The sequence below is a fragment of the Hylobates moloch genome, unplaced genomic scaffold (genome assembly GCF_009828535.3).
Source record: "Hylobates moloch isolate HMO894 unplaced genomic scaffold, HMol_V3 SCAFFOLD_23, whole genome shotgun sequence".
Lineage (NCBI taxonomy): Eukaryota > Metazoa > Chordata > Mammalia > Primates > Hylobatidae > Hylobates > Hylobates moloch.
Window position 1 is genome coordinate 16792647 of NW_026652298.1, and position 9839 is coordinate 16802485.

Sequence of the window (9839 nt, forward strand, 5' to 3'; positions counted from 1 at the left end):
CAACAGAGCGAGACCCTATCTCCAAAAAAAAAAAAAAAGATTAAGTCCTTCTTTAACTTCTTCCTATTTTTTTCTACCAACCTTTTCCCTTGCCTGCAGAACTTACCAACTTCTACACTCACACTCACCATCTTCCCACACTCAGGGGGTCTTGATTCTCCTTTCTCTGTGACACCACCACCACCTCCTCTCATTCTCTCACGAACTTGCTCCATCAATTACCGTAGTCTGCCTCAGCATTCTCTTTTTCCTCCCCACCTGTCTCTTTCCTTTCAGAAAACTCTTTCTTTACCTGGCCTTTTCCCTCTGTCCCTTCTCAGGTGACATCCTACAAGAGGAGTCTGCACTTAGTATTTTTGGGTCTTCACCCCTTTGAAACCTGGCTCTGTCACCCATGCCATCAACATTGTTCTGGCAGAGGTCACCAGTGACACAGCTGACTCTAAAGCCCTCTTGTCAAGACATCACTTCAGTAGACCGTCTTGAGAACCGGTCTGTCCCTGATAGCCCTCTCTCCTAGTTGTCTTCAACCTGTTCTTTTTCTCTCTTTAGAGAATTTCTTCTTTGTCCTCTTGTCCCTTTAAATACTGGTGTTCCCTGGGTTCATTCTTGGTCCCTGAGCATTTCAACTTGGCTCAGGCACCTCACACTCAAAATGTCCAAAAATGTGCTTATCTTGGTGCCCCTTCTCAAAGCTCACTGTATTCCCCGTCTTTTCTCCAAGTCAGATCCTAGATTTCTGCCTAAACTCTTCTTTCTTGCCTTACATCTTAAAAAAAAAAAGCTTCATTGATTTCACAACATACTCTTCTGTGCAATCCATGTCCCGTCACTATTGTGCTACTGGCAGCCTTAGTTTGGTCTCTATCATAGTCTCTCTCCAGATGACCTCAACAGCCTCCTAACTGGTTTGGTTGCCTTCGCTCTTACCCCTTCTAGTCTGTTCTTCACAACGTCCCTAGAGCGATGTTGCTCAAGTGTAAGCACACCATGTTACTATCCTGCTTTAAACCTTTAGGTAGCACCCATATTCTTTGGGTAAAGGCCAGTTCCTTAAATGTATCCTTACCCTACGTCACTCCAGCTCAGCATGTATGCTGGACTCAGACATCTGGAGGAAGCCTTTTGGAAAGGCCTGGACTGACCTGTGGACCCTCTTTGCTTCACTGTGTATCTGCCTCATGGCACTCTGCATTATTTTGGAGTTACCTTTCTACGTATCTATCTTCTTTGCTAGACTTCAAGCTCCCTAGTTCTCTGTCTTGTTTTTCACTTCTAGGACAAAGCACATCGGAGACATCAATAAATATTTGCTGATATGGTTAGGCTTTGTGTCTTCACCCAAATTTCATCTTAAATTGTAACCCCTATAATTCCCACGTGTCAAGGGAGAGACGAGGTGGAGTAACTGAATCATGGGGGCAGTTTCCCTCATGCTGTTCTCATGATAGTAAGTTCTCATGAGAACTGATGGTTTTATAAGGAGCTCTTCCCCACCCTTCGCTCAGCACTTCTTCCTGCCGCCGTGTGAAGAAGGTGGCTTGCTTCCCCTTTGCCTTTTGCCATGATTGTCAGTTTCCTGAGGCCTCCCCAGCCATGCCGAACTATGAGTCAATTAAACCTCTTTCCTTTATAAATTACCCAGTCTTGAGCAGTTCTTTATAGCAGTGTGAGAACGGACTAATACATTTGCTGAACCGAACTGAACAAGAAAGGAAGTATTAGTAGTCGCTACTGTTCGTAGCACATTTACTAGAATCCAAGTAACGCACTAAATACTTTATTTCCATCTTCTCATTTAATCTCCATGCCATTTGAACTATACATTGCTTCATTTTATAAATTAGGAAGCCAAAACTTGGAAAGAGGTTAAGTGACTAACCCTCATGATTGGCAGGACTGAGGCTTGAACTCAAGCAATCTGACTGGACGGCCCATACATTTAACCTCTACCATTAGATGAGACCTGCCTCCTCCCACACACCATTCTACTACAATATAAATTGCAAGATGAAACGGGACAGAATCATTACAGTGTTTTCCACGCCTGCATGATGTGGTTTTCCCTGCTTAAAGGAACCCACTCTGCTAAGGTTCACAGTTTTTAAAAGTAAGTATGGAAATGGTCATTTTAATGGGACTTGGTATCACGCTATGCAGAAAAGTCGGTCTTCACCATGAAAGAAAAAACCCACAAAGGATATTAAGTACACACATCACAGAGCCAATAATGGCCATAGCAAGAGCTATTAAGCGAACAACCAGTGTAGAGCGAATACGTAAAAGCAACTTTAAATGAAAAGCAAGAGATTGAAGTTTTAAAGGTATTTACCTTGAGCTAGACCAGGTAAAACTAATGGGGTCATTAAAGGGCAAACAATTAGACATGCTCTTGTGGGTCTGGCCAGTCTGGGGCACAATTTCTTGTACCGTATTTTCAGCACCCACGTAGTGTTATTTGGGATCTTAAAAAATTGAAATGTAGCTAAATATGTGTTTGGGTGTATAATATTTCCCTAATAAACTGAGGGCTACCTCTTTTAAGCCCAAGGCATTTTTTTAAAAGAGACATGGGTTGCCCATGCTGGCCTCAAACCCCTGGGCTCAAGGGATCCTCTCCGCTCAGCCTCTCGAGTACCTGGGACTACAAGGGTGCCCAGCTCTTCAAGGCATTATTTTTCCTTCTTTATAACAATGTAAGCACAATGTGATGCAGCCTACAAAAATTTCAAGTTCTCCCTTTTGGAGGGGGCATGATATGGGGACATGGGACAAGACCATCAAGAGGACCAGAGAATTCATGAACTAGAGATAGGAATTAGGAGAAATCACTTCTAAAAATAGTACTAACCCTCCCACAGGGGGCAATGGCAGCTTCCCTTGGCTGTTGAGCACTGAATTGCCAAGCATTTACAAGAAGAAAAGGGGTTGGCTTGAAGACTTCAGGTGAGGCAGCACATCTCAGCTCTAACATGCACATGATTCATGTGGGATCTTGCTAATTCCGGTTCAGAAGGCCTATGATAGCGCAGAAAATTCTAACAAGCTCTTCTCATATGACTCAGATGCTGCCTGCCTGTTGACCACATGAATGTCCTGCCTGGTCACACCAGGGAGTTAGAATCTCTGAAGATTGGGCCTAGGCATCTGTAATTAAAAAATAATAAAATAACTTCCACAGATGGTTCTAATATGCATTCAAGATTGAAAAGCAAGAACAAATTTCCCAGCTGGAGGATGACACTTGAATCATTCTACCTCAACATGAAATCATCATGAACAGAGCTTGAAGACATTTCCCATATAACTGCTGGTCCAGTTGAGCCCTAAGGATACTTTCCACTCAAAGTGTGGTCCTCAGACCAGCAACATCTGCGTCACCTGGGAGGGTGTTGGGAATGCAGAGTCTTAGTCCCCTGACCCCCTGCCTTCCCCATCCCTGGACCTGCTGATTTTCTGCATTTCCATGATAGCCAAGTAATTTGCTTGCCCTTCAAAATTTGAGAAACATTGTTATCACTACTCCCCAAACTTCCTAGAAGATGAGAATTACTTGGAATATTTGTTAAAAATACGAGTTTCTAGACCTCATCGCTGATCCATTCACTCAAAAATCTCTAGGACAAGGCCTGAGAAACTGGGTTTATAATCAGTGGACATGAGGGGCAGGTGATTCTTATCTGGGAGGCATGGGAAATTGTAATATAAGAGTATATTTACCATCTCTGCTCAAATTTGTCTCCAGCTAAAGTCTACTACGATGATTATTAGTGTTTTTTAAGCCCTTGGGCATAGAAAACTCAAAAACCATTGAAACCATCAGGAAGACAGCAACCTAAACACTTCTTGTCCACCTACTGTATGTGTGTGTGTATACATATATACATACTCAGTACTAAGCATGTGTGTATACACGCACACATATATGTGCTTAGTACTGAGCAAGATGCTTTTCATCTGCCCTCTGACTTAAACATCAACACAATTCTCAAACCTGGTGGTGCCATTCCCATTTTATAGATGAGAAATCAGGCCCAGCCAGGCTATGTCGTTTGCTTAACATACACCCTGGAAAGAGAGCTTGGATTAGAATCTGAATTTTTCTGGTTCTGAAGCTCTTGACCTTTCTCAGTGTTACCAGGTGTCATGAAATTGAATTCAGATTCAGGCCCCTCTATGAATAATCTAAGCTATCTTATTTCCTCTTTGCATGTAGAAAAATCATATGGTGCTAAATTATGAATTTGATGATTGGTGGGAAACCGTAAGTGAAGGAAGCTAATCGTTCTCTGTAATAGGGCTTCTTTATCAGTTCTAATTAATCAGTAGACAATTTCTCATCTAGCATTTTCAGTTCACAACGCAAATGTAACATGAAAACGTGTAGCTATAGTAACTACAGAAATTTGCTTCCTTCATTCTAGGCCAGGCATTAAGAAAATCTATGGTGGGGCAGTTCTCTAAATTTCATTTCCCTCCCGCCAGGATGTTTTTTTTTTCCTCAAATCAATCATTTCGTGTTATTCCTCTCTTTCTCTACCCCCTACATGTCTCATATATCTAGAAAATTTGGAAATGACCAAGGCTTTGCCAGACCTTGGTTTGATTACGTTTTGTATGCTGAAAGCCAATCAGCCTGACCCATGATCAAGTTCTCTGGCAGTTGAGACACCTCAATGAACTGGAGTCATTAGCACTATATATTCCTTATAGGAAAACACTCAGCAACATTTCGCTGATTTCTGAGACCCAGCATTTCAAAAGGCAAGATCACTATCTCTTACAACATCACTGGCTGATGTTGGGGCTGTCAATTCCAATACTTGTATGCAGGCAAGCACTTGAAAAAGGGGATGGGTCCCAAGACTGAAGTTCTCTGTACACTCTGTGACATGCCAGTTTAGTATGTCCAGACGTGGGAAAAAGATCTGTTGCATATGGTTACAAGTTATCACCCCACACAGCTTGACGAAATGTCTATTGCTCTTGTAAAGCTGAAAGCCTCTAACAAATAGTCATCTGCCATTTCATTAAGCGCTGCCAGGAGATGGCTGTCAACATCTGGGAAAGGAAGAATGAAAAGATGTTTGCAAGGCCTGCAGCAAGCATGTTGCAGCTACAAAGTCTGCATATGTCAGGCTGGCATCACCAAATCCTCCAGCCTTAACATGTCTAAATAAAAATCATTTGCCTTAAAGTTCTGTCCTTTAGAATACGTATGCTGTGTTAAACAGTGCTGTGCTGAAGTAATTTTCCTAAGTTGGAGACATAATCTACTCCTGTTGGGGCTGGAGGCAGTTCTGTGGACACCCCCTGTAATGCATGTCTTACTGCCCCATTCAAATGGGGATCCTTAGAACAGCTATGGCTCCCTTTGTTCCCTCAAAGCTTGGACTTTACCATTTGCATTTGAAAACACAAAGCCTTAGAAAAACACTGCCTCCTTTTCAGTACCTGTACATTCTCACAACCGATGATCTCTGTTTTTTTTTTTTCTTTTTAAAAGCAAAAGTCTTCTTTAAAAAAAAATTCCTTTTTCTCCTTATTGCCCAGACCTGGTCATTGAAGGCATGTTGGAAATATAGATGAGAAGAAAGTATTTGAATCCCTGAAATCCTACCAGCCACTCTGTTTCTTTAACTTATAGGTATTTTTTTTGTTTTGCTGAATAATGAAATAACAGTGGGCATGCTCTTTAGCCCACTCTTCTGCTCTTCCACTTGTGTCACCAAAACACCAGGGGTTTGGTCTAGGTCCTGATGCTCACTGCACAAAAAGCCAACCACTGAGATGACAGGTGTCACCAAGGAAGAAGGCTTTAATTGAGTGATGCAGCAGAGGAGAGGAAAGCTCAGTCTCAAATCCATCTCCCTGACCAACTAAAACCAAGGGTTTATATAGCACACAAAAAAATGAAACAATGTGTAAGAAAACAGGAACTTGGGAGGGGCAAGGAAGCAATCATAGTGAATGAGGGGTGGGGCATCTGGTGTGGCAATCTGGTTTCAGTTCTTTGATACTTTTTGTGAGAGGCCTGAAGGTCATTTCCTGAGAAAGGAACTCAGATAAAACAAATATAAATTTCAAGCTTTAACAGCAGAAGGGTCCATATCTATGTTTATCCAAAAGCAACTCTCTATGAAACTCTTAGGCCAGTTTCACTTGAATATTAAAACAAATATATTTCAATGTTTATAAGCAAACTTCTGCAATATGTGTATAATGGCTGCATGGTGTTTCGTTATACCTTTGAGCCATACCACTTTCTTTCCTGTAGTATGGCTTTCTTTCAATAAATGTGATTCCTTTCTTTCAATAAATGTGTTAGAGAGCCTCAGGTGCAGACCACGGAGGCCATGTTAACTCTTCTGTTCCTGGCACATCAACCTTGGCTTATTCTAAGGTTCATTTAATTATCCCAACAGCCCCTTCCATTCTCCACCACCACCCCATAAGCAATTATGTTAATGGTTTATCTTTTTGTTTTTGCTCCTGCAAAATGTATGTATCATTGTTTTTATGCATGCTTTTTTAAGTTACATGGATGACCATGTTAATATATTATTTTATTGGCCGGGTGCAGTGGCTCACACCTGTAATCCCAACAATTTGGGAGCCCGAGGCAGGCAGATTACGAGGTCAAGAGATCAAGACCATCCTGGCCAACATGGTGAAACCCCGTCTCTACTAATAATACAAAAATTAGCTGCGCATGGTGGTGTATGCCTATAGTCCCAGCTACTTGGGAGGCTGAGGCAAGAGAATCACTTGAACCTGGGAGGCAGAGGTTGCAGTGAGCCAAGATGGTGCCACTGAACTCCAGCCTGGTGACAGAGTGAGACTGTCAAAAAAAAAAAAAAAATATATATATATATATACACACACACACACACACATATACACACATATATATATATACACACATATGTATAAAATTTTTTTTCCCATTAAGTTCTATATGTTTATGATTCAGCTACATTGCTGTGGCTGCATCTAATACACTGCTTCTAACTACTGTCTAGTGCTTCCCGTCTTGAGCATCTTCCCCATTATACCCACCTACTTCCTAGTACAGAACACTCAAGTTGCTGTGAACTTTCCCCTCCACAAATAATGCTGTAGTTAATCACTTTGTGGACATATGATGCTTTCTTGGGAAAAAAACCCAGAGCAGTTTGTGGGTAATACATTTAATTTGATTAATTGTTGCCAGATGGTCCTAGAATGGCTGTACCAGTCTACATCCCCATAATCAGGGCATGTAGTTCCTAAAACTCCACAGCCCCAACTACACTATCATCTAGCTTTCTTTTTTTGCCAGTCCAACAGATATAAACATTTATCTCATTTTAACTTGTATTTCTCTGATTGCTAATAGAATCAACATATTTTTAGGGTTATGATGTTCCACCTAAGAGCATGGAGTATCTCCTCATTTATTCAGATCATCTAATATCCTTAATCATTTATCTATTTTTGCACATTTAGGTTCTCTCCAAGGAAGAGAGAAAGAGAAAAAGGGAGACCGAATTTATTTAGAAAGCCCATTAATCACCATAAAGGGCGGAGGAGGAGATGGAATGGATGCTCTGGTGGCCACTTGTCCTCTGCTTACCTTTGCAGGAGCCAGCCAAGTGCTCAGAGAACATTAACCAAAGATGGGGAGGATTGGAGGACGGTGTTCGATGAACTTCACTGCTTAATCATTCATGAACAATAACAGCTTTTAAATAGAATATGTAGATTAATTCTTACCTTTATCAAGTTCCACAGTATTCAATAAATGGTTTCAAATTGTCAATAGCTAGGATAAAGTGGAGTGGGTGGGAGTGGGTGGGAGAGCAGGGTGGCTTTAGGAGCAGGGTCTTGGAGGATGGCAGTGACGGCAGAAGGGACTAACGAGCGGCCTGACCAGGATGTTTCACCCTTGGATTTGAGGGTTCCTTAGCGCTTTTTCCCTATTTTGTTAAGAAATTTCCTCTTATGGGAGATGGAGCAATTCTCCAGCTCATTTGACTCATGGAGCCTAATATATACTTCTGCCTATTGGTTGATAACATTAAGATAAGGGAAGCATTTTATATGGCTGAGAGTCCAGGGCCAATCCCAGTCTAACAGAATCCCAATATCTAGGGGTGCAGCACAGGAATCTGTTTTGTAAAGAAGTCCCCCAATTATTCTGGTGTTAAACTAGAACAGCCCACTGGCTCATCCGTTCCTCCACTGCCTTCAGGCTAACTCCCACCATGTTACACCTTCATACTCTTAACATGTCAGGCAATCAACTCCAGCCCAACACTTGGGACCCTCCTGTCATGACTTGCTAAGAAACAGCCACATCCCCTCTTGCTATAATTCAGTTTCTATTCAGCATTCAGGGCCAAACAATGTCAGTTACCCCTCTTGCACACTATACTAATATAGGAAAACATTCAAGAGCCATTTGTTTCATACTTTTATAAACATCAAAATTGCAAACAACACTGACTGGAGAGTTGGACAAATAAGAATGGCATGACAGTTTTCTGTCTTGGAATTTTACAGATACTGCCTGTGTTCAAGGGCTGTGCTGTACTAAACAGTGGCTGCTGGCACAGGGAAAGGTGTAATTCTCTCCTGGGTTGTAGGAGTTGCAGCTCATGCAGAGAGTCCTCTGTGATGGAGGCCAGTCAGCTTTTATGGACTTCAATGCTATTTGCTTCAGTACCCTTTGAAATGCAGGGTCAGCTCACTGAGCTACATCATGCAATAATAACACATTTTTATAGGAGTAGCTTGTCAGAGCAGCAACAACATGCAATACATAAAACCAATAAACACACCATGTTACAGATTCTATCCTAGTAAACAGGATAAAGCAATAGAGTTGACAGCAGCCATCAAAAAGCTCCCTTTCTGACTTTGTAGGGTGAATTTACTGTTGCTTAAAACAGAGGAGCTGTCACAAAGCCTTAGATCAGTTACGGAGCAGCAAGCTGCATCGCATGGAAGGGAGCGGGCCTGAGAAGTGAAAGCAGGATGGGCAATTATGCTTTGCTAAGGCCTGGGCCCCCTTCGTTGTTAGTGTGATGTAATTCACATCAGAGATTTTCTACAGAATTGTTTCGTTTTTCCAAGTTACATGTTAAATATTATGGAGGGCAGTGTGTCTATGGGTTGGTAAATCAGCAATTAGTATTTTCCATCTGCAGCTTAAATCCCTAAGGCAAGAAAGAGCTTACCTGTGCCAGAATATGCAGGGACTCAATGGGTTGATGCTATCTAAGACTGGATTCTTAGAGTTTGGACTTTCCACATTTTACATGGAATAATTTGGCTGGGAACCCTGAGCCAACCTCAGTCCAACAGAATCTCAGTATCTGGGGGTGAGGCCTGGCAATCCATTTTGTAAAAACTTCCCTAGGAGATGCCAGTGAAAATCATGTGGGAGGCCCAGGAAACCGTGGAGAGGTCAGGAGCTAAGAGTCAGCAGCATGGGCATGGTGGCCGAACTAGGAGCTAATAAAGGCTCAGGGATCAGCACATATTAAAAATATATTGAGTCTTGGCCAGGCACGATGGCTCACATCTGTAATCCCAGCACTTTGGGAGGCTGAGGTGGGTGGATCACTTGAGGTCAGGAGTTCAAGACCAGCCTGGCCAACATGGTGAAACCCCGTCTCTACCAAAAATACAAAAATTAGCCAGGCGTGGTGGTGGGCTCCTGTAATCCCAGCTACTTGGGAGGCTGAGGCAGGAGAATCACTGGAACCTGGGAGGCGGAGGTTACAGTGAGCCAAGATCATACCATAGCACTCCAGCCTGGGTGACAGAGCAAGACTCGGTCTCAAAAAAAAAAG